This window comes from Bos javanicus, chromosome 9, assembly GCF_032452875.1.
Source record: "Bos javanicus breed banteng chromosome 9, ARS-OSU_banteng_1.0, whole genome shotgun sequence".
NCBI lineage: Eukaryota > Metazoa > Chordata > Mammalia > Artiodactyla > Bovidae > Bos > Bos javanicus.
This window is the reverse complement of record NC_083876.1, coordinates 58,462,949-58,487,426: the sequence shown is the minus strand read 5'-3', so window position 1 is coordinate 58,487,426 and position 24,478 is coordinate 58,462,949. Positions and strand designations below refer to the sequence as shown.

The 24,478-nt window shown below is 35.8% G+C and overlaps 1 long non-coding RNA gene across 3 annotated transcripts in view; it reads right to left on the bottom strand.

The window, feature by feature from the left end:
- LOC133253943 (uncharacterized) overlaps positions 1-21,292 on the bottom strand; it is a 259,624-nt gene extending 238,332 nt beyond the window's left edge. Inside the window, exon 1 of one of the 3 annotated variants that reach the window (XR_009738504.1) lies at positions 21,077-21,292. This is a non-coding gene — a long non-coding RNA (uncharacterized LOC133253943). Of the gene's footprint in view, positions 1-6,701; positions 6,923-21,076 lie in introns of those variants that run through there. The other 2 variants (XR_009738503.1, XR_009738505.1) reach the window with 2 other exon arrangements.
- Between the last annotated feature and the right edge of the window lie 3,186 nt (positions 21,293-24,478).

Genomic DNA, 24,478 nt, shown 5'->3' with positions numbered 1-24,478 from the left:
TATTAAAAATATTTTAGAGTACTGTGCAAAGATGAAAATAATAACATGTTAGTCCACATTATTATGGAATTTCAGATATTTATATTGCCATATATATGAAAAATGCTATTATCATAAGCGGATTTCAGTTTTAGCAACATGGTGGTTTAACAATATAAATTACATCTATATATATTGTTAGAAACAATCCCACTCTTTTTTGATCTTAAGTTTTCAATAAACCCAGTATTATCCATCTGTCTACACTTATAGAAAAGATTGACAAGGCTGGAATTATATTGTTATGTTTGATCCAAAGTTATGATTAGAATAATTGTGTGAATTCTTCAATTGTTATACTGATAGTAACATATTTCCCTCTATTTCTAATGCCAGTTTTGACAGATTGACTGTTGTCATGTCAAGCAGGCTACTCTTCTTTATTATTTCTATATGCAATGGAACTTCCAGTAATAACAACTTGTACCACTTGAGTGTTCTTAGGATTGATAAAAGAAGTACGAAAAATCATTAAAATATATTTGGTTTAAAAGAATCCTAGTAACTAGAAACTCTGATATGTGAATTCTCATTTAATCTGTTTTGTATAAATTTTAGAACATATGACATATTTATTTAAAAATCTTGCATGATGCTCCAAACGTTAGAAAGGATTGTTTTTCAAATGCTAAAGTTCTATTTAACCATTTTGGGCTACCTTCATGGCTCAGTGGGTAAAGAATCCGCCTGCAAATGTGGGAGACCTGGATTCAATTCCTGGGTTGGGAAGACCCCTGGAGAAGGGAAAGTCTACCCAATCCAATGTTCCGGCCTAGAGAATCCCATGGATAAAGTCCATGGGGCTGCAAAGAGTGGGATACGACTGAGCTACTTTCACTTAACTTATATTACTGTTTGTGTTAACAAAAATAAAGGACATTTAAACAAAAATGAAAAAGTTTTTAAACGGAAATACTTTTGTTTCCTAGTTTCTAAGTAGGAATTGTCAGCTGATGTGCTGACAGTTCTAATATGAGGACTATAGCAGACTTGAAGCTGATCAAGATACCACCACAAATGAACTCATCTACAACACAGAAATAGAGCTACAGATGTAGAAAATAAATTCATGATTACCAGCGATAAGGTGTGGAGGGATAAATTGGGAGATTGGGATTGACATACACACCACTATAATTAAAATAGGGTAATTAATAAGGATCTACTGTATAGCACAGGGAACTCTATTAAACACACTGTATTGACCTATAAGGGAAAAGGATCTAAAAAAGAGTGGATATACATATATAACTGATTCACTTTGCTGTACATCTGAAACTAACACAACACTGTAACTCAACTCAAATAATAATAAAAAAAAAATACGCCACCGAGATAGACTGGTATCGAATAGCCAAACAGGTGTATTTATATATGATGTGGAAGCAAAATAGATTTGTTTCAGGCAGTGTACTGTGTATAAGAAGTAACATTACTTAAATCTGCTACTCTTCAGTATCAGAATCTTGACTGCAAACTGCCACTTTGCATTCATCTACTTCCTAGTTCACATTCATTTACTTAGTTAATAGCATTTTAAAGTTTCCTTCCCTTCCTTCTTATATTCCTTCCTTCATCCCTTCTCCTTTCTCTGTCCCTTCTTTATTCTTTCAATTTATGATTTTGCAAAGAGTGGGAAAGTATCTGCAGAAGAATAAAACATTCATTTAGGAAATAGTAATTCACAATGAACTCTAAACAGACCACATATATAATCCTAACCTAAAATACTATGTAACCTAGTGAGAAATGGTATTTGATAGAATCAACAGCATTGTAATTTAAATATTATGTATATAATTTTCATTGATATTTTGGGGCATAAATTTCAACCTATTTTAGTACATTTTTCCTTTATAAGAAATAAAGAAATTTAAATGTTTGAAATAGAAAATCTTATATGTCAGCCTGAAAGAAAGTATAAATGTACAGAAGAAAAATTCACTTTTTTGGCAAATTGGTGAGATTCATTTGTGAGGGAAAAGTCAGAAACCTGTTTCTGTACATCTTACCTAATCTTGTTTCTAACAATATTTTTATGTAGGCACATTAATGATCAAACTTTATGTGAATACTTTGCATTATATAAACTAAGTACCATTAAGTCATAGAATTCACAATTCTACTTAACAGGAAAAAAAAGTCATGCTTCTCTGTTCTTTTTTCCTCTGCTCACTCTGCCACACCCATCCTGCTAATTAAGTTCCTCAACCTTGAAGATAATGATATTCCAATTTTTTTTGAAGAAATAAATTTAAGGATACATTTACATCATATTAAATGAAAACTGTACTTCTGAGAATAACCTTGAAAAGCACCATAATATTTGCTCTTGCAACAGAATAAGGTCGTTTGGAGAAAGAGACAAGAATAGGAAAGAAGAAAATCAAAGTATTGGTAACTATTGATAGCCCTTGAATTTTTGTCTAATTTATTATATACAGTCTGACAAAGCCCACATGATTTAGGTTTTAAGATTTTTCTGTGGGAAAATGGTATACAAATTTATTTGCTCTTATTTATGTACTAGAAGTGTTTAGGATTTTGTAGAATGTTACCCTAATCTGAAGATTAAATAAAACATCTGAAAACAAAGCAAACAAAGCTCATAGGTAATAAGGAAGTTTATTCAAATAGGACTGTCCACATTCAAGAAGAAAATGAAAATATGAAAAAAATTTAGGACTCCAGGTTATTCCAGAAAATCAATAAGAAACATGGTGTATTTGACTATTCCTATTACTTGATTTTCATTAGATGTTTTAACCTAAAATGATTGGTGTTAAAGTGTACTGAATATGTGATATACTGCAAAATCTCTTCTCAGTGTAAAATGATCATAAATTGAATTGAAATAGGTCATTTAAAACACCTAGCATTATCTCTCCAGTAGTGAATAAAGTGGGAATAAAATAATAATTTTTAGGGTCTCTGTCTCACATTTAGGCAAAAGTCTACAATAGTCTTTTTGCTACTCAGTAATAACAAGTTAAACCACCAGCTCCTAATCTGTCCACCCTGTACAGACCTGCCAGCAACATGGCAGCAGAGAGACCAACAGAAACCAGTCAAAAGGGTAAAATTAAACAAATCAAAGATTTAAATCTGTGAACTATGAATTTGTTCTTAGCAAACTATTGTGAAGATAGACTGATTAGCTTGGAGGAAAGGACAACTGGTGTCATTGTCCATTTTCTTTCCTTCTTGCCCTATTTCCCAGCCATCCAATTCTCCACCCTCCACCGTATGCCACATTTAGTTTTTCTGAGACTCTAAGATTTCTCAAGTTTTGATGATTTCTACAATCAAGGGTTTCTTCAAATCTGTTATAAGTTTATCTGACAATATGTTCTGGAAGATTCTGAAGGTTTAGTAGATTGGGGTCGATTAATTCAGAAAACAGCAGATACCACAGAACTATCTCATAGCTCTCCAAATGGCAGCCTTCCAGAATATGGTGAGAGGTTTTATGGCCCGTAATAAATCAAAATTTCCATATAAAGTTGAGCACTTGTTTCCAAACCAGCTCTAAAAACATTTTAAAATATCATACTGTACATCGAATATTAGTTTGGAAAAAACAAATGAAGAAAACATATTGCACGTCTAAATATTTTAAAATTATAAATCAAAGTAAAGAGTGTTTTGTCCTTCTATCATGACAAATACATCTTCAAAATGACAATATCAAAAAACTGGTTTAGCCATAATACTTATATAACAGGATGCCAATGAATATAAAGACAACTGAATTATTTTTTTCATGACTAGCTATCATTAAGTGGGTTGGTGGCATCTAAATAAGAACTAAAATAATAATAATTCCATAAATTATAACATAGTATTTCATAAAATGTATTTTCCTTGTCTTTATTTCAGCAAAATAATATCATTATAGTAAGGGATTTACTAAATGTTTATACTACTGATCTTAAGGTGTGCATTTTGAATACAATTGTATTCTCTTTTTAATCATTTAACAGAATGTAAATGAAAGCAAATGTAAATATTCAAGGAAAGTAAATTAAATGTGAGAATCAAAAATATTTTTATGTTTTCCTAAGTAGAGTTTCTCTTAAGTATTCAAATGTTTATCTATATAAAACATAATTTATAATTACTAATCAAAAAATATACAAAAATAAAAACTTTAATTTTTGCAAAATTAATGAACTTTTATGTAATATGCTTTTACAAATAGAGTCCTTTACAATGTCTAGTGTCTCTGTACCTGGCATTTTAGAAATTGGTTCCATACTTCATGCATGTTTAAATGCACAGCAACATACATGCAAATTCAAGGATAATAAGAATTGTTTTACATGCCAAAATGTTTCATAGCTGTCTTGTACTTGATGTGCTAATTTTTTAGTGTTCTGGAACCATAAATTGGAATACGAACAGAAGCAAGAAAATGGATACTCAGCACTCCTGGGAAACAACACTTTGTCATGCAAGAATCTCTTGCATTCTTACTCTCTGAGAGAAGGATTTGACAAGTTCATTAATTTGAATTTTTCTTACCTAAGCACATCCACAACTCAATTCTCCTGCCCTCTGAAATACTGTCCATCTTTAAATTGAGCAGGGATATAAACCACTATATCCAAATGTGGTTACCTTTTCTTTGGAAGAAACAAGGAAAACATAGTGAATCAGTATAACCTTGGAGTCTTAAAGAGGTTAGTCGCCAGACAGAGTATATGGTTTGGGTCCCAGGTTGTGCTGTGTGCTGGTGCTGACTGCTTGACCCCAAATGAGAGGGGCATCTATACTGTTCAATGCATTTATTTTCTCTGGGCTTATGATCCCTGAAACTCCGTCAAAACACAGGATGGCAAGGATTCCCATGCTTGGGTCTTGTGTCAATTCATAATTCTGTGACAGTTGAAATGGCTTAGAAAGCCATTTGCAAACTGTACAGAACCAGTGTCACAGCTGTGTATATGGATTTATATGAATACATATCTATACAAATATATACAGAGTACATCATGAGAAACGCTGGGCTGAATGAAGCACAAGCTGGAATCAAGATTGCCGGGAGAAATATCAATAACCTCAGATATGCAGATGACACCACTCTTATGGCAGAAAGTGAAGAGGAACTAAAGAGCTTCTTGATGAAAGTGAAAGAGGAGCATGAAAAAGATGGCTTAAAGCTCAATATTCAGAAAACTTAGATCATGGCATCCAGTCCCATCACATCATGGCAAATAGATGGGGAGACAGCAGAAACAGTGTCAGACTTTATTTTTGGGGGCTCCAAAATCACTGCAGATGGTGACTGCAGCCATGAAAATAAAAGACGCTTACTCCTTGGAAGGAAAGTTATGACCAACCTAGACAGCATATTAAAAAGCAGAGACAGTACTTTGCCAACAAAGGTCCATCAAGTCAAGGCTATGGTTTTTCCAGTAGTTATGTATGGATGTGAGAGTTGGACTATAAGGAAAACTGTGCACCAAAGAATTGATACTTTTGAACTGCGGTGTTGGAAAAGACTCTTGGACTGCAAGGAGATCCAACCAGTCCATCCTAAAGGAAATCAGTCCTGAGTGTTCATTGGAAAGACTGATGTTGAAGCTGAAACTCCAATACATTGGCCACCTGACGTGAAGAGCTGACTCATTCAAAAAGACCCTGATGGTGGGAAAGATTGAGAGCAGGAGGAGAAGGAGACACCAGAACATGAGATGATTGGATGGCATCACCGATTCAATGGACATGAGTTTGAGTAAACTGTGGGAGTTAGTGATGGACAGGGAAGCCTGATGTGCTGCAGTCCATGGGGTTGCAAAGAGTCAGACACGACTGAGCAACTGAACTAAATGGAACTGATACATGAATATGGGCTTCCCTGGTAGTTCAGATGATGAAGAATCTGTCTGCAATATAGGAGAACAGGGTTCGATCCCTGGGTTAGGATCCCCTGGAGAAGCAAATGGCAACCCAAACCAATATTCTTGCCTGGAGAACCCCATGGAAAAAGTTTTGTAGCATACAGTCCATGAGATCAAAAAGAGTTGGGCACAACTGAATGACAAAGCATGGATGTGCACACACACGCACACACACATACACACACATGAACATATATATATATATATGAAGTCTATATGAAGTCTTCTATAGTCTATGAAGTCTATATATATATATGAAGTCTATTTATACTTATTATCATAATGGGTTTCTTTTTAAATAAATATTATTTTAAGTCTAAGAAAGAATACTACCTGGAAAATCAGAAGTCATTGACCATCTTCCTTAGGAAGAATTGATAAAAATAAGGACATGGGAGTAAGGGAAGAAAATATTTCTCATTGCATTTGCATATTAATATAAAAGATACAGTAGTAGAGCATTTAAACTGTGAGTTTAAAGGCAATACAAGCAATTCTACTAAATTTATACGATTTATCTTCTTCTTTTTAATTTTTAAAATTATTTTATTGAAATATGTTGATTTACAATGTTGTATTAATTCCTGCAGTAGAGCAAGGCAATCTTTATACATACATACATATATATATATATATATATACACACACATACATTACTTGCTATATTCTTTTCCATTATGGTTTATCACAGAACACTGACCATACAGGTCACTGTACTACACAGTAGGTTCTTGTTTATTCATTTTATGTATCACTTACCTTCTTAGCAGACTTGTATAAAAGTATTTTGCAGGGCTTCCCAGGTGGCTCAGTGGGCAAAGATTCTGCCTGCAATGCAAGAGACCTGGGTTAGATCCCTGGGTCGAGACGATCCCGTGGAGAAGTGAATGGCAACCCACTCCAGTATTCTTGCCTGGAGAATCCCATGGACAGAGGAGCCTGTTGGGCTATAGTCCATAGGGTCACAAAGAGCCAGACACAACTGAAGTGAATGAGCACACGTAAGTATTTTGCTACTCAGTTTTTGTTACATAAAAGATAACTATGATTGATAACATAAAGAAGTTGCCCAGAAGCATTTCTGTTGAAATCCATTAATAATAGGAAAACAGAAGTTTTGGTATTTAGTGCTTATGGTATTTATCCCATATGCTTTTAAGCCAATAGTATATGTACACATACAGGAAATACTTGAAGAAGGAGGCCTCAAGAATGTCTTAGCTCCCTTCTGAACAGAACTATGACAATCTCTGACCACCATCAATGGTCTCAGTCAAAACAGAGGCTGATGTCCTCAAGGTTACAAGGTCATAACATTTTAGCAGATAAAGCAGATGCAAAATCTGCCCAAGAACTTATGGGAAATTTATAGATAGGTGTCAGGAAAAATTGAAGACCTATTCTCTGAACCTAGAAATGCAACTTGGCAGGGGAAAAAAAGCTTGAGGAAGGAGTTAAGTGGGAGATAGTCATGGGAAATGTCAAGATAGCTGAAATTAATGAGTTAATGAATTTTACCTGGACTTAACCTTTTAAAAAATTCTGTGATCCAAGCTGTATTTTTTTTTCACCTCTAGGTTTATTCAATCTGGAAGCATCCCAAGATCTTTTGGGGGTGATATTTTTGGGCAGTATTTGCTTGCTCATGTGGCATCACGAATAAAAAATAATAGTTTAATGTTATATTGGGGAAACTAAGCATTCAAATAGGTAAGCAGGGATTAGCTGCCTTCTGATTATAAAGAGGGCTCTTAGAGCTTAATCCCCAGGAGCTATTTGCTCCAGTGTTTTTAATGGCCTTTAATAGCTGAAGCCTGCATAGAACACATATGCATGTATTTATATTCGTATTGATACATATTTCATGTATCAATTTCTATTCCCTAGCTGGAATTTGTGCTGTGAATTACTATAGTACTCTTTTGTCTAAAATGTAATTATCTAATTATGTGTTCAGGGAGATGGCAGAGCTAGACTCATAGAGTACCAATTCACAAGCATTTAATTTTTGTTTTTAATAAGAGACTATGAGAAAAGGGATCTTTCTCCCTCTGGAGTGGGGACACAGTACTCATGCTTAAGTGGTATTTTCAGAGTTGGAATCTTCCTTGCCAGCTCCTCTGGGCATCTCATTAAGTGTTTCTAGTGCTGCAGGGCAGTTTTGGCCTCTGATAGGACCCCTAAAGGAATCCTGTTAGTACATCTCAGGAGAAGAGGCCATGCAATGTGAACTTAAAGTAACTATGGAACATCAAATAATGCTAGCAAGATGTGGTCTTTACTTTTTTTAAGGATGATACAAACTCCTGTGAAGTCTCTTTTTAAGGTTCACTAAACTAGTCATAGCTTCCCTGGTGACACAGCAGTAAAGAACTCTCCTGCAATGTATGAGACAAGGCAGGAGCCATGGGTTCAATTCCTGGGTCAGGAAGTTCCCCTTGAGAAGGAAATGGCAACCTACTCCAGTATTCTTGCCTGTAAAATCCCATGGACAGCCCATGGGGTTGCAAAAGAGTTGGGCACAACTTAGTGACTCAAAAAAAAAAAAAAAGACAACAAAAAGCCCCTCCTCAGTCCAAAGGTGGGTGAACTATCATTTCACTTCAGACAGTCAGTGAAGACAGCAACTGGAAAACTTGTAGGTAGTAAGCCTGTAGGCTTGCTCTGATGCTATCCTTGGAAAACTAGTCATACTGTGAGCCCACACTGATTCATCCCCCAAATTTGGTTGAATCTAAAGAGCTGATGGAAACTTATGTGATTGGCCAGTAACACAGAAAAAGGATGAAGCTGCACCTAGATTGAATTATGTCAGCACCCTCCCAGCTGCACAGCCCTTAAAAAATTCAAACCACACAATCATCAGTATTTTACAAAGCTGAATGCTACATGTCTCTTTTGACAATGAAGACTCGGTTAAAACTACATTTTGGCACTCTGAGAGATGAATAAAAATCTACTTAAACGTGGTGTTTCTAATACTCAGTGTCACGTTTTACCGGTTGGCACACATTTATCACTTCATTTCCCAGTGCAGTAAACAACTCGTAACTCACTGGTTACTTTGATTGACAGCAGCCTTGGGCATTTCTTAGCACTCATGTTACAGTATTGCATAGAGTCAAACTTCCATGGTAATTGGCTTCCACAACAACAACAATAATAGAAATAATCATTTCAGAGTTAATTTAAAGGAGCCAAAAGAAGTCAGTCAAATATGAGGACGATAAATTATGAGGATTTCTCATTTAAGTAAGTAACAGGTTTAATGGCTTTCTCTAAGTACTGAGATCATTCAATTGAACATCTGCTTTCCAGCTGTGCATATTGATATATTACTAGGTTTTTATTCCCCTCTACCCTAAATGTATCCATAAGTTTTTAGGAGTTTCACTACCTGACTTTTTGACAAAGGCTTGATTGTGAATGATATAAAAATGTCAAAAATTCTGGAGGCCATATTATGCCCAAGGTATTATTTTTCAATTGACTCCAAAGACAGATGTCCATGAACAATTAAACCATTCTCCAATCACACCTTGTTCCAGCTGGGATCAGAGAATTAAAAGGAAATAAGCCCTCATAATTTACTTATTGCTAGAGTTCCTATAGTTTCCTGAATGTTTAATGGAGTCTTATTGAATAATCGTATCAATACAAAAACTATTTTGTCCATTGCTTGAACTTCTGAAATTGGCTTTTTGGTATTAAATGTAGTATTTCTTCTCTTATAATAATTCATATACTGATCACCTACTCTCAGAGAAAGCTCATCGGAGAGATATTAGGTTATGTTAAACTTGCTAAATCCCAAGTCAATTCTTAAAGCGTTTAGTCAAAAAGTACCACACCAAAACAATCTGTTCTAAAAAAAAGTGAGCCTTGCTAATCAACATAGATGTAACCCAGTATCTTCTCTAATAGGGCAACATGGAGTGTGGTCTCCTCTCTCAACAACAACAAAAATCCCAGATAAGATGTCTTCTTCCAATCAGCCTTTATCATTACCGTCACCATAGCAACTAAAGAGCTCAGAACTGCAACCTAAACAAGGGAGCAAATAACATAAGCTTATGAGCCACTGCATTATCAGCGTTCATAAGATACTAATTCAAAAAAAGCTCATCATACCCACAAAGGACAAGCCGTAATTCTCTTTCCCCTACCAAAAGTATGGTTAATAAAAGTATTTCACCATGTTCTGGGCTTTATGGATTAAACAGCTTAAGATATGGGATGATGTAAGCCAAGGGGACCATGTACTCATTCCAGTCCCATTATGCACTTCACAATGGCAGTCTGCAGACTGGCACAGCAATATCCCACCTAAGATGAGATTTATTGATTGATTGGTTTAATTTTATTAAATGACACTAAAGAAACACGGGTTTTTTTTTTTTTCATAACAATATATGTAATTAGGAGAATACTATATATGAAAATACAGTGTAGGACATATTTGGCCTGCCCCAAATGAGTTCTAAAAATAATAGACCCTTGAGCCATCACGACTTTTCAGATTCTTAAAAGAACATCATCATCTGTGAGATGTTTTCAAAATTCTCTATTATTTTTCAAACAGCAATAAGTTTCTAATCATTTTAGATGCATATCTCAGAAGAAAGGTTAACAGTGATTATAACAATGATAATAATAATAATACAATTAATAATAGTTAATAGTACTTGCATATCTTATGGGCTTCCCTGATAGCTCAGACAGTAAAGAATCTGCTCACAATACAGGAGACCTGGATTCGATCCCTGGGTCTGGAAGATTCCCTGGAGAAAGAATGGCAACCCTGTCCAGTATTCTTGCCTCAAGAATTCCATTCCAAAGGCCCAATAAAAGGCTAAAAATACCAGTTGATATATATTTCTTTTATCATTAATTTTTGAATGTGCTATTTTTTCTATTACAATTCCATCTTCTTCATGTCAAATCTATATCTAATTTAAGCTCTGTGACTTTTACACGATTCTTGTCAAGATTCATTGTGGTTACCTTCCATACACTTCTGTTTTTAAAATGGTAGCCTTTGAACACTTGTAGCTTATAATTCGGAGAAGGCAATGGCACCCCACTCCAGTACTCTTGCCTGGAAAATTCCATGGATGGAGGAGCCTGATAGGCGGCAGTCCATGGGGTCTCACAGAGTTGGCCACAACCGAGCAACTTCACTTTCACTTTCCACTTTCATGCCTTGGAGAAGGAAATGGCAGCCCACTCCAGTGTTCTTGCCTGGAGAATCCCAGGGACAGGGAAGCCTGGTGGGCTGCTGTCTACGGGGTTGCACAGAGTCAGACACGACTGAAGTGACTTAGCAGCAGCAGCTTATAATTTCTATGCATTTAATACCTAACATATCTGATCTGGTATTATACTTTAGCTCCAAAGACAGTCAAAATTTCCTTCTCCCTGGCTTCTCAGAAAGCAGACCTACCAATGGAGAGGAGATTACAGACTGGAATATTGCCAAGTGCCCTGGTCAGAAGGTTAGTCCAAAAGGTAGCTTAAAGCAACTGAATTCTGGGAGATGAGAACAAATGAGAAATGAAGTCAGCCATTCCTGAGGGTAAATCTTGTATGAATGGAAGAGAAGCAAACAGGCCGACAGTAGCTATATCCCAGCTTTTCACACAGTGTGAAGAGAAGAAAATATCATCAGAGTCAGGGATCTGATGCACAAGTTTCCCCAACAGGCAGATAATAAAGCTTTCTTTGTGGTTGACTGGGGACAAGTAGCATTAGAACCACAATCCCTAAAAAAGCAATAGACTCTTAGTTTCATGGGAAATCAGATAAATAAATATGAAGGTTCTAGTTACATGTTGTAGATCTATTACCATTAAAATTATATAGTGAGGTAATCTGTGAAGTCAATTTGCTTCTCTACAAAATTATACAAAATTCAATAGCCAAGACTTTTTCTTTCTTCCCTTTAAAATCAACTGAGATGCACTTCATAAATAATAAAATGAGAAAAACCTTTGTGTTTTTACCTGAAATGATTAACTTTGTCATTGATTTAAAAATTCTAGAGACATGCTAAGCTCTTCTACCCAAGGTAATGGTCATTCTAAGACCTACAAGGGTTATCATGGTGAGAGAGGACGGGCTACATCGAGGATGGGAAGCTTAGATGCAGATGGATGATGAGAAGTTACAGTTTGTTAAGCCCTGAAGGTTTTACAACTTAAATAGGAAATGAAGTACGAAGAGTTCATGTAATTACAACACAGTGTGACAAGTTCTCTGTTAAAAATGCGAGTACAGGGTACTCAGAGCACTGGCATTCCAGCCAGAATGGAAAATAGATGACTGAAGAAGAGGCAAAGTGAGATCAGGAAAGCTTCTTGGTGGATAAGGCATCTGAGTTACATTTTGAATAGTGAGAATGAATTTGCCAGCTGAGTCTGGGTGAGAAAGGTAATACATTCTGCACAAAAAGTCTAGCATAGCATTTTCAAAGATCCTTAAGTACTTTAACATGGATGGATGGTAAAACTTCATGAGTCAGAAAAATCAAGTCTGCAGACTTTTGCAGATGCCAGATCACCAGCAAACATGGCTATCTGGAGTTTGAATTTGATCCTGAAGCCATTGGTGAGCTATGGAATGGGTTTAAGCAGTGAAATCACACTCTTTAGCTTTTAGGAGGTTTGAATTTTTAATCCATCTTTCATCAAATGGAGTATCGAAAAGATCAGAAGCCAAACCAGCCTGGAGCCTAGAAGACTAGTCACGATAACTCGTATGGGAAATGATGCAACTGACGGAAGAAAAGCTGTGAGATTCAAAAGGAAGAGATGTGGTTGAGTATGATTAAGAGTCCAAATTTGGACTTGCTCTCCACTGGGTTGAAAGAGGGGGAAAAAGCAGCAGATTGGGGAGGGTAGAGGTAGAAAATCCCATTAGTCTTGGGACATAAGGTTTTTCCAGAATCTGTTACCAAGCTCCAAATCTCTAGGGCATGATATCCCTTTTATGTGGAGTCTAAAGAGAAATGATACAAATGAACTTATTTACAAAACAAAAACAGACTCACAGAATTTACCAGAAAGGCAGGGAAACAAAGAATGTTCCAGGTAGAGGCAACAGAATTTCCAAATGACGTGAAAGTGGAGCTATTTCAAGGGTTAATTATTACTGAAACTTAAGACTGTGCACAGGAGAAAGAAAAACAAGAATTAGTTAATAGTGATTACCTCTGGGGAGGAGCTCAGAAAAGTAGAGAATGACAGAGATGTACCTTGTTTAGGTTGTGTGAATTTATTTCTTACAATGTAGATTTTAAGTATTTAAAAAAATAAAAATACAGTTGCCTTATGACCGTGCAATCCCGCTCTTGGGCATATATTTAAAGAAAACTCTAATTTGAAAAGATACCCGGTCGTTCATAGTACTATTTTCAATAGCCAAGACATGGAAGCAACCTAAATGTTCATCAACAGATGAATGGATAAAGAATATGTGTTACTTATACACAGTGGAATATTACTGAGCCACAAAAGGAATAAAATAATGCCATTTGCAGCATTGTGGATGTTCCTAAAGATTGTGATATTAAGTGAAGTAAGTCAGAAAAAAACAAATATCTCATGATATAATTTATATGTGGAACCTAAAAAGGATATAAATGAACTTATTTACAAACCAAAAATAAACTCACAAATATAGAAAACAAACTTATGGTTATGAAAAGGCATGGCGCCAGTGGGGCAGGGGATAAATTAAGACTTTGAGATGAATATGTACATACTACTATATTTAAGTAGATAACTATTAAGGACCTACCGTGAGGCACAGGGAACTGTACTCAATGTCTTGTAATAAACAATAATGGAAGATAGTCTGAAAAAAGAACATATGTATATATGTATAACTGAATCATTTTGTGGTACACTTGAAACAAACACAATGTTGTAAATTAACTATATTTTGTTAAACTCTCAACAATTACTTTTTAAAAATAGCTTAATAAAATGAGAAACACTTGAAAGAAAAAAAAATAAAGAAAGAATGAATTTATGGTTTTATGACTTTATGGGAGGTGGGGGCTGTGGGGGGGAAGCATAGTTAGGGAATTTGAGATCAACACATATACATATATATTTCAAATGATTCTCTTTATTGTACAGCAGAACTAACATTGTAAAGCAATTATATTCCAATAAAAATAAACTACAAAAAATTGAATAATAAAATAAAATGGATAATCAACAAGGACTAGCTGTAGAGCACAGGGAACTCGGCTCAATGTTATGTGGCAGCCTGAGTAGGAGGTGAGTTTGGGGGTGAATGGAAACATGTATGTATGGCTGAGTCCCTTCGCTGTCCACTTGAAACTATCACAACATTGTCAATCAGCTATACCCCAATAAAAATCAAAAGATAAAGATTGTGTATAAATGGAGGCAGCTCACTGTGGAAAATTAAAGAATGGGCAGTAATGATGGCCAGTATGTTCCAGGGAATTCTTGAGAGGTGAACCAGGAGAAGTTTTAGCTTCACAGAAAAAAAGGAGGAAGATAAAGATGGCATTTTTATACACATTCTCCTTCTCTTGCCTTTTGAGTAAGAAGGAGGAAACTGAGCCTACAATCAGCACTCAGCTAGAGGTGTAAATCCTAGGAATAACCCTGGTGTGGGCATTCTACAAAAATGGGTATTACAATTTTAAGTACCTTTTCTTCCTTGCTAGATTTTTCAGGGTCAGAACTGTGTCTTATACCTTAGTAGTTCTGGAAGTGAGTAAAAAACAAGCAAACAAACAAAAAAAAGGTGTGCTCTGAGTTCATCTTTAAAGACAATCTTCTCTAAGGATGGTGAACTCATTCAGCATACAGCAATGTTAATACAGCATTTCTATGTCTGTGGGTCTATTTCTGCTTTGTATATAAGTTCATTTGTATCTTTTTCTTTTATAGGGTGGAAAATAAATTTATGGTTACCAAGGGGGAAGGGAGATGATGAGGGATAAATTACGAGTACACATATCACTATATATATAGAATGGGCTTCCCTGGTGGCTCAGTGGTAAAAAATCAGCCTGCTAATGCAGAAGACATGTGTTTGATTCCTGGGTCAGGAAGATCCCCCAGAGAAGGAAATGGCAACCCACTCCTGTATTCTTCCCTGGGAAATCCCATGAGCAGAGGAGCCTGATGGGCTACAATCTATAGGGTCTTAAAAGTGTTAGTGACTAAAACAACAATTTATGGAATAGGTAAATGATAAGGACTTATTGTATAGCACAGGAAACTATGTTCAATATTTTGTAATAACCTATAATGGAAAATAATCTGAACAAGGATAGATTTATATATAAACATATATGTATATATACATGTATAACTGAATCACTTTTCTGTCCACCTGAAACTAATACAATATTGTAAGACAACTGTGTGTGTGTGTGCATGTGTGTGAGTGTTTGCTTAGTCATGTCTGACTCTTTGCAAACCCGTAGACTGGAGCCTGCCAGGCTGCTCTGTCGATGGAGTTTTCTAGGCAAGAATACTGGAGAGGGTTGCCATTTTCTACTCCAGGGGATCTTCCCAACACAGGAATCAAACTCCCTTCTCTTGCGTCCCCTGCAATGGCAGGCCGATTCTTTACCACTTCATCTTTAATAATTTCTTTTTCCTCTGCTCACGTATACAATACAGCATTTCTAAGTTGTAATCATTCACAGAACACATATTTACTGAGCACATAAAATGTGCTAGGCACAGCTCTAGAGATGGAGGATGTGGCAGTGAATGAAATAGGAAAAATCTCCTGTCTTTATGGAGGCAGCATTTTAGGCAAAGAACAGATAATAAATAAGATAAGCCAGTAAATGCATAGTATGTTAGATAATGGTAAATGTAGAAAGAAACCATGAAGCAGGAAAGGGGAAAAAGTATCAGAAGGTGGCTGCAATTTTAGTTTATCTTTCAAAATTTTTATTGGAATATAATTGATTTACAATGTTGTATTATGTTCTGGTGTACAGCACAGTGAATCAGTTACATATATACATATATCCATCCTTTTTTAGATTCTTTTCCCATATAGGTCATTACAGAGTGTTGAGCAGAGTTCTCTGTGCTATACCGTAGGTCCTTATTAGTTACCTATTTTATATGTGGCGGTGTGTATACGTCAGACAGAGTAGCTTCATCTGGTTTCATGGAAAAGCTGATATTTGAATACAGATCCAAAAAGGATATGAGCAAGCCACACAGATATCTGGGGAAGAACCTCTGAGTAGCGAGAGAAGCACATGGAGAGGTTTAGAGATGGAGGTTGACCCAGTGTGTTTAATGGCCAGTGGGGATAGAAGGTATGTGAGCAGAGAAAATGAGAGCAAGAAAAGTAGACCATGAGAGAAGAGAGGTGGTGAGTAGCCATATCAGCTAGGCTCAGTCATGCTAAGGTAAGGCTGGCTCTTTTTCTTAGTGAGATGGAAGCCCTTGCAAGGTTATCCGCAGAGGAATAATACAGCTTGATTTATGTTTTAACAGGCTCACTCTGGCTGCTGTGTTGAGAATAGGGTTATGAGATGGTGGGCAGGGGCCAAAGCAGAAGAAAATTAGGAGGCTTTTGCAATTATCTAGGCATGAAATGGGGGCAGCTCCCAGCTTGGAGCAAGATTGTGGCAGTGCAGGAGATTAGAAGTGTTCAGTTTCTGGATATACTATTAAAGGTTCTGGATATATTGTTAAAGTTTCTGGATATACTATTAAAAGGACAGACACCCAACTCATAAAAGGGAACATGGTGCCTGGGTTTGAAATTGCCTTAGTCCCGAAGACCAGGAACTCCAAGATCTGAGGCTGACAATCTGGAGAAGCAGGAGAGATCTGATGTGTAGGTCTGGTCTGAAATCTTGCCGACTCAAGACCCAGGGAGAGCCAATGTTTCAGTCTGAGCCTACAAGCTAGAGAAGACCAATGCTGGGAGATAAGTGGTCTGGCAGGAGTTCCCTCTCATTCAGACTTTTTGTTCTCTTCTGGTCTTTGACTGGATGAATCCCATTCACATTAGAGAGGGCTATCTTATTTGCCCCATTTAATTCAAATATTACTCTCATGTAGAAATATCCTCACAGACACACCCAGAATAATGTTCATCCAGAAGTCTGAGTACCCACCCGATGGCCCAGTCAAATTGACACATAAGATTAATGATCATAAGTCCACCCTTTGTCAGCTTGGGACCTATATGCATCTTCTTAAGTCATACTTAGGCTCCAAATAAGGACAAGGTCATAATTGCACCCAACATAATACAGCTCTCTTGTGTACAATCGAAAACACACTAACCTCTTTCTCAGAAGAGAAAGTAAAGTCCTTGAGTGATGTTTATTCTTCTCCTTGATATTCCATAACTAATTAGTGGTACTTAAACATTATGATATAAAGCTAACACATCTTAGGTTACATGATGAGAGAATACAGAGGGAAAAAAACAAACACATTTACTTCATATATGCATGCACAGATTCACAACAAAATAAGGAGAAAATACTAATAACAATCACAATCCTCATTTCTTTAGTGGTCACAAGGTTATAGCTTATATTATAACTACCTTCTTCCACTATTCATTCTGTATTCCCTTTGCCTTCAGCAAGTGCTTCAGCCTGTTGTGATTCTTTACCTGGTGGAGTAGTAGTCCAATCTCCCCTTGATATTCAGGATTATCACTGTAGAAAGTGTTGTAAATCCCTTCTTTGCCTGTTAATCCAAAGGCAAAAGCATTGTGGACAATGGCTGGTCTCTGGTCTTAATTTCTAATTCAATGGAATCTTCCTTGTGTCTCCTGGTGGAAATGCCTCCTTTTCAGCTTAGACCTCTAGACCAACAGAGCATAAACTCATGGGAACAGGAATTGAAAATATTGCTAGTGGGATCATTAAGTGTAAGAGTGAGTGATATCTTTAACACTTATGGCCATGATTCCTGGACCTCAAAGCCTGGCTGTAAGTGAAGCAGCACCATATATCAGACACTGATTCAGAGCATACACAACTTTCTACAAAGAATTTTGACCTACCTCTCTTTCAGGTATTGCCACTCAACGGGCACTGTATCTGAGACAATCATTCTGTCAAGCCAGCTGCTTCAGGATGGTAGGGAATATGGTAAAACTAATGAATCCCCTAAGCATGGGCCCATTGTCACATTTTTGTGATGAAGTGAGTTCCTGGTCACTCATTTTGTTCTTTTCAAATATTCAATTGAATGATGCACATCCACATAAGGGAGGGCAATCTGCTTTACTCACTCCACCCATTAAAATATTAATTTCATCTAGAAATACTCTCACAGACACACCCAAAGAAATGTTTGGCCAAATGATTGGGCATAAAATTAATCATCACAGCAAGCTTGTTCTAGGCTAGCTTTAAGAATATATGAATGTGCACAGCAAAAGAGCTATAAACAGAACAAAAAGACTTCCTCCTGAATGAGAGAAGATACTTGAAAACCAGATATATGATAAAGGGTTAGTATCTGCAATAGACAAAGAACTCATGTAACTCAACATCAAAGAACACTCAAATGATCCAATGTTTAAAAAGGAGGCAGAGGACATAAATAAACATTTTCCAAAGAAGAAATACATAAGGCCAAAAAGCACATGAAAAGATGTGCAATATCATTAATCATCAAGGAGATACAAAGCAAACCCACAATGGGATATCAGTTAACATCTGTCAGATGGCTATTATCAAGAAGAAAAGAAATAATAAGTGTTGGTGAGGATGTGAAAAAAAGGAACCCTTTGTACATTGTTGGTGGAAATGTAAATTAGTGCAGCTATTCACTATGGAAAACAGTACAGAGGCTCCTCAAAAAATTAAAAATAGCACCACCAAGCAATTTCACTTCTAGATATCTATTCAGAGAAAATTAAAAAATAACTCAAGAAGATTTATGCACCTCTATGTTCATTGCAGCATTATTTACAATAGGCAAGACATGGAAACAATCCAAATGTCCATCAATGGATGAATGGACAATATATATATTATATACTTATATATTATTATATATTATTTATTATTATATATATATATTATATATATAATAAAGGAATATCTTTCAGCCATATAATATGAAATTTTGTCATTTGCAACAACATGGATGAACTGTGAAGGAATTATACTAAGTGAAATAAGTCAAGACAGAGAAACATAAAAACCATATTATCTGGCTTACACGTAGAATCTTACAAATAATAACAACAAATGAACTCATAGATACAGAGAATAGATTGGTGGTTACCAGACACAGCAGATGAGAAGTGAACGGAATGGGTGAAGAGGTTCAAAATATATACATTTCCAATTATGAAATAAATAATACATGCAATTTAATGTACATTATGATGTCCATAGTTATTAATGCTGTACTGTGTATTTGAAAGTTGCTAAGAACACAGATCTTCAAAGTTTTCATCATGAGAAAAAAATAGGTAACTGTATGGTGACAGATGTCAACTAGACATTGTGGTAATCACCTCACAATATACACAAATATCAATCATTATGTTGTACAGATGAAGCTAATAGTGTTATGTGTCAATTACACCTTTAAAAATGGCTGTGTGTTTAAATACTTCTGTCAAAGCATGTTTAGTAGAAATAGAGTTTGTTTCCGAACAAACTATTTGTGAAATTTGAGACCAAACTTTACCTTGTAAGGAGTAGATTAGTAAATTAGAGAGAGGATTTCAACATGTATCTTGTCCTATAACCATAACCCCAGGGCAGGACAGAATGAAGAAAGTAGGAAGTCAGAAAGTATGTGCAGGCTTGCTCCTTACAATAAAGCGAGTAACACATTACCTATTATCTCTGTCCATACTTGATACTGAATACAACATTCAAGATACAGCTAAAACTTTTTATTTTTAGCACAGGAAAGATGTTTGAGTTTGAACCTATGTATTGGTTTTTGAAAATATAATACCGTATCCTTTAGATGCTGACCTTGATGTTACATTTACTGCCATATTGGCACTAACTTCTGTTTGATAATCTACCAACAGATGGTCAGGGTATCTTGGTATGTTTTCTAGTCCCTTGTCTATTTGTGCATCATTTGACAGGCTACTTCTGAGGCAGCAAAATTTAGCCTACAATGTTATGGTTCATTGTTTCTAGCAGTGGTTTTGGCTTTATCTGGAATTCTTTGATTCAAATTGATATATGACTCTAATCTTATTCAACCAGATTGTCAAACAATAAGGATGTGACAACTCTGTAAATTTCCAAGATCAACTGTTCTCTTCTATAACAACTGCACAGTATCCTAATATTAGAGCGCTGTGTACTTGGCAAATACAAAAGTATTATCAAATGTGTCATTACTTATTTAAAGATAAATGGTAGCATACAGATTGCTATCCCAGTTTTTAATGGTAGTAAGTTATCACTCTAGTATTTGGAACAGTTTTGTTGTAATATGCAAGAATGATGGAGAAATTCAGAGCCAAAAATTGTTTGGATTTTACACACTATAGTGAAATATTTGGCAGAATTTGGTATATGATTTCAGATTTAGTAATGGTTTCAGAACCCTTATATAGAAATATCACAGAAATAATTTGGCAAATATGGATTGCAACAGTTGAATTTTTATATCATTTATTCTGAGAATGCAATTTTTTCCTCTCTGATGAAATATAAGAAATGGGGACCAAACTTTGAGGAAAAAAAAAAAATTGTCACAGCATTGCATACTGAAACAGAAGTGGGAAGCAGTTTGAATTAACAAATATTGGAATAGATTATGGCTTATTAAAATAACGCATTTTAATGCAATGCACATTATAAACCAGTTACATAGTGTTTCCAAAATATTGAAAAATGAAACCATATATAAAATTTCTACTGTGTCTATCTGTTTGTGTATATATATGTGTGTGTGTGTGTGTGTGTGTGTGTGTGAGGAAATATAATAAAATATAAACAATATATCTTTTTTAAAGGAATCGGTATATTCAGTCAGCAGAGAACAATGTATCCTTGATGGTGAGATTATCCAAGCTTTTTATTTCTTCTTTTTATTGAACTTTCACCAGTTTCTACAATGATACATGGTGTTCCCTGATGGCTCAGCAGGTAAAGAACCTACCTGCAATGCAGGAGACGTAGGTTTGATCCCTAGGTCAGGAAAATCCCTTGAAGGAGGGCATGGCAACTCATTCCAGTAGTCTTGCTGGGAAAATCCCACAGACAGAGGAGCCTGGTCAGCTACACTCCTCAGGGTCGCAAAGAGACACAACTAAAGCAACTGAGCACATACAATGATGCATACAAAGTGATTAGAAAAAAATCCATAATAGTTAAAAAATAAAACAGAAAATAGTCCAATTGTTAATTCTATGCCATTAATAGAGGCTTCTATTGTGTGCAGTTCCATGGTGCTCTCATGCTGTGAGTAGTAAACAGAAAATTTTCAGTAGATATAAAACTGTTATGAACATTAGTTATCTTTTGAGTTGAAGGCATATAACTTAAAATTGTTTTAATACTAGAGGAATATAGATATTTTGATAACAGATTTTGAATCTCATTGATAGATGAATAGAGGTATGTAGAAAGATCTCCTTTCTGACTTGCTTAAGAATGTCTTGTTCTTAACATTCTAACAAACCATAAAAATGCCTTCTCTATCTATGTACTTTTTAGGAATTTAATAATTAAATGAGTAAATATTTCTCTCTTTTGAAGTTCCCATAAGAATTAAGTAACATCCCTAGTGATTTAATCAACTTACCTCCTCAGTACCTTCTGAATTTGAATGGCACTTGCACCAGAGTCAGAAAAAAAGAAAACAAATATATGACATTAACTGAATCAATAAAAATGAAGCACAGGAAATGATTATTCCCTGAGAAGTGTCAGATATGATAACAAAGGCAGACATGATGACAATTTATATGAAGGTTTACAGTTAAGAAGGCGTCTACTAAACTGAAGTTATTTGAATGACAAACATTCTCATCTCATCTGCCTCAATGAGAATTTTGCTCTATGTGAAATGCACATATTGAGAAATGTTTATTGATAGGATGTGTTTCTTTATTTAACAAGTCAGGCAGTCATTTTATTTCAGTCTTTCTGTATAAAGTATGGAAGTATTTCATTGTTATCATTTAACCATTTTCTAAGGTTTCATTGTATCTGAATGCCTTGTTTGATCCTCATTATTATTTGATCAGATTTTTACTTCAGTGAATTCTTCAGTGAAACTCCACATACTGAGTAACATTAGGAAAGAGTGAAGCTCTGATGCTGGCTAAATCTTAAGTCTTTGTTCCTTATGAAATGTATAAAAATAACTCGGGGAATAATAAGTCAAAGTTTCAACTCCACTTCATTCTTGTTAGATGCATTTGACACTAAAGCTTAGTAATCAAATGGGTAAAAGGAAAAAAAAAAAAAAAAACAGTTCTAAAACTTTTAAAAAGTAAAATCAAAAAATTGTGCTACATTTTTAAGTCTTACCAAAGAGAATTCTTCCAATTAAAGACCTGAAACTATTTAAACTCAAGTCTTATTTAAAACTCTAGTATGTCACCATAAGTTTGAGGTTACTCTAGTTCATTAGTTAACAGTTTCAATACATCTGAACACTACCAGGCAGACTTATGACAGAAGAATGATTTCTTTAATTAAAACCTTTTTTTTTCTTATAAAATATTTTTTGGTTATGTTTCTGAACTAATTTCTTTCTAAATTGTATAATCACAGCAATCTATAGCCTAAGTCAATTAACTTTAATGAAAGCAAAGCCAAGCTATTAAAATGATATTAAAAGATTTTTATCAGGTGAAGTGGATCAGACCTAGAGACATGATCTGACTCCTGAGGGATCAGGAGTCTGCTCAATGGTTTTCATTTTTAATATCTTGTTTATACTCTTCAGTGTAATTAATAAAAGCATGTATTCTATAAAATGGATTTTCATCTCCCATCCCATTTATCAGAATATGGTTTCAGAATGAGGAAAATGTGTTTGTTGCAGGATGTCTTGTGTCAGAATCTTATGATGGTCCACTGGTTTCATATGTTGCATAAGTCCTCTCTTTGAATATATATTTCTCTTTATAACATTAACATGACCACAAACACCATTTATTAAGAACACAGTTGTGTCTATATGAGATAATAGAAATTATATATTAATCTCTGTTTCCAGTTCCTGGCACAGAGATCTTAAACCTTATCATTTCCTAGGCAATAGGCATGTTCTTTGTTCTAATGAGACAACTCTTCAGGGTGGGGCTCTTAGATGGCTTCTGAACAAGGGTTGTTTGCCAGAAAGACCAAAATGTGATAATAAGCTTAAAATTTTCAGCCCTGCCACCCATTCTCTTGAGAAAGAGAGAGAGGCTGGAAAAAGAGTTAATGATGGCTCATGTCTATGTTTGAGCAAGTTCTGGGAGTTGGTGTTGGATAGGGAAACAGTTCATGGGGTCACAAAGAGTTGGAAACCACTGAGTGACTGAACTGACTGACTGAGCATGTCTATGTGATGAAGCTTCCATAAAAATCCCCTAAACTTTGGGATTTTTAGATTGACGATCATATTCACACACAAGAAGTGGATATGATCCACATACAACAGTCTAGGACTGCACTCATCTATTTTCAGAGAAGTTGAAGTCTATAATTGTCTACATTAAGAGAGGACCAAGCACTAGCCCGGCTAGATGGTACTACTCTCAGTAGTGTTGCTAAAAAGCAGGGAGGCTTGGACAAGGGGTGATGGAAGTGAGGATGGTTCTGGGAAGCAGTGATTAGCCAGTGAAAATGGCAGCTCCTTCACACGGCAGCATCTGTACATGGACACAACTGGAGACATACAAGGAGGTTGATGCAGCCCACCTCCATAGGAATAGCAACTCCTGCACTTGGGACCCTCCCAGACCTTCCTCTATGAATCTCTTCATTGGGCTCTTCACCTGTGCGTGTGTGCATACTCAGTTGCTCAGTCCTTTCTGACTCTTCTGCAACCCCATGGACTGGGGCAGGGGCTTCCCTGGTAGCTCAGCTGGTAAAGAATCTGCAGCAATGCAGAGAACCATGTTCGATTTCTGGATTGGGAAGATCCCCTGAAGGAGGGAAAGATTACCCACCCAAGTATTCATGGGCTTCTCTAGTGGCTCACATGGTAAAGAATCCACCTATAATATGAGAGACCTGGGTTTGATCCCTGGGTAGGGAAGATCCCTTGGAGGAGGGCATGGCAACCCACTCTAGTATTCTTGCCTGGAGAATCCCCATGGACAGAGGAGCCTGGTGGGCTACAGTCCATGGGGTCACAAAGAGTCAGACAAGACTGAGAGACTAAGCACAGCACAGACAGGAAATAAGCAGCTAGTAGAGAAGTTCATTTAAATTTTTAAAATATATTTAATTATTATAAATAATACAATGTAACCTTGTACAACCTTAGAGTTATGAATTACGAATTACTGTATTTTTGTGCATATAAAGAAATATAGCAGTGTAACTGAGTTTGCCTTAG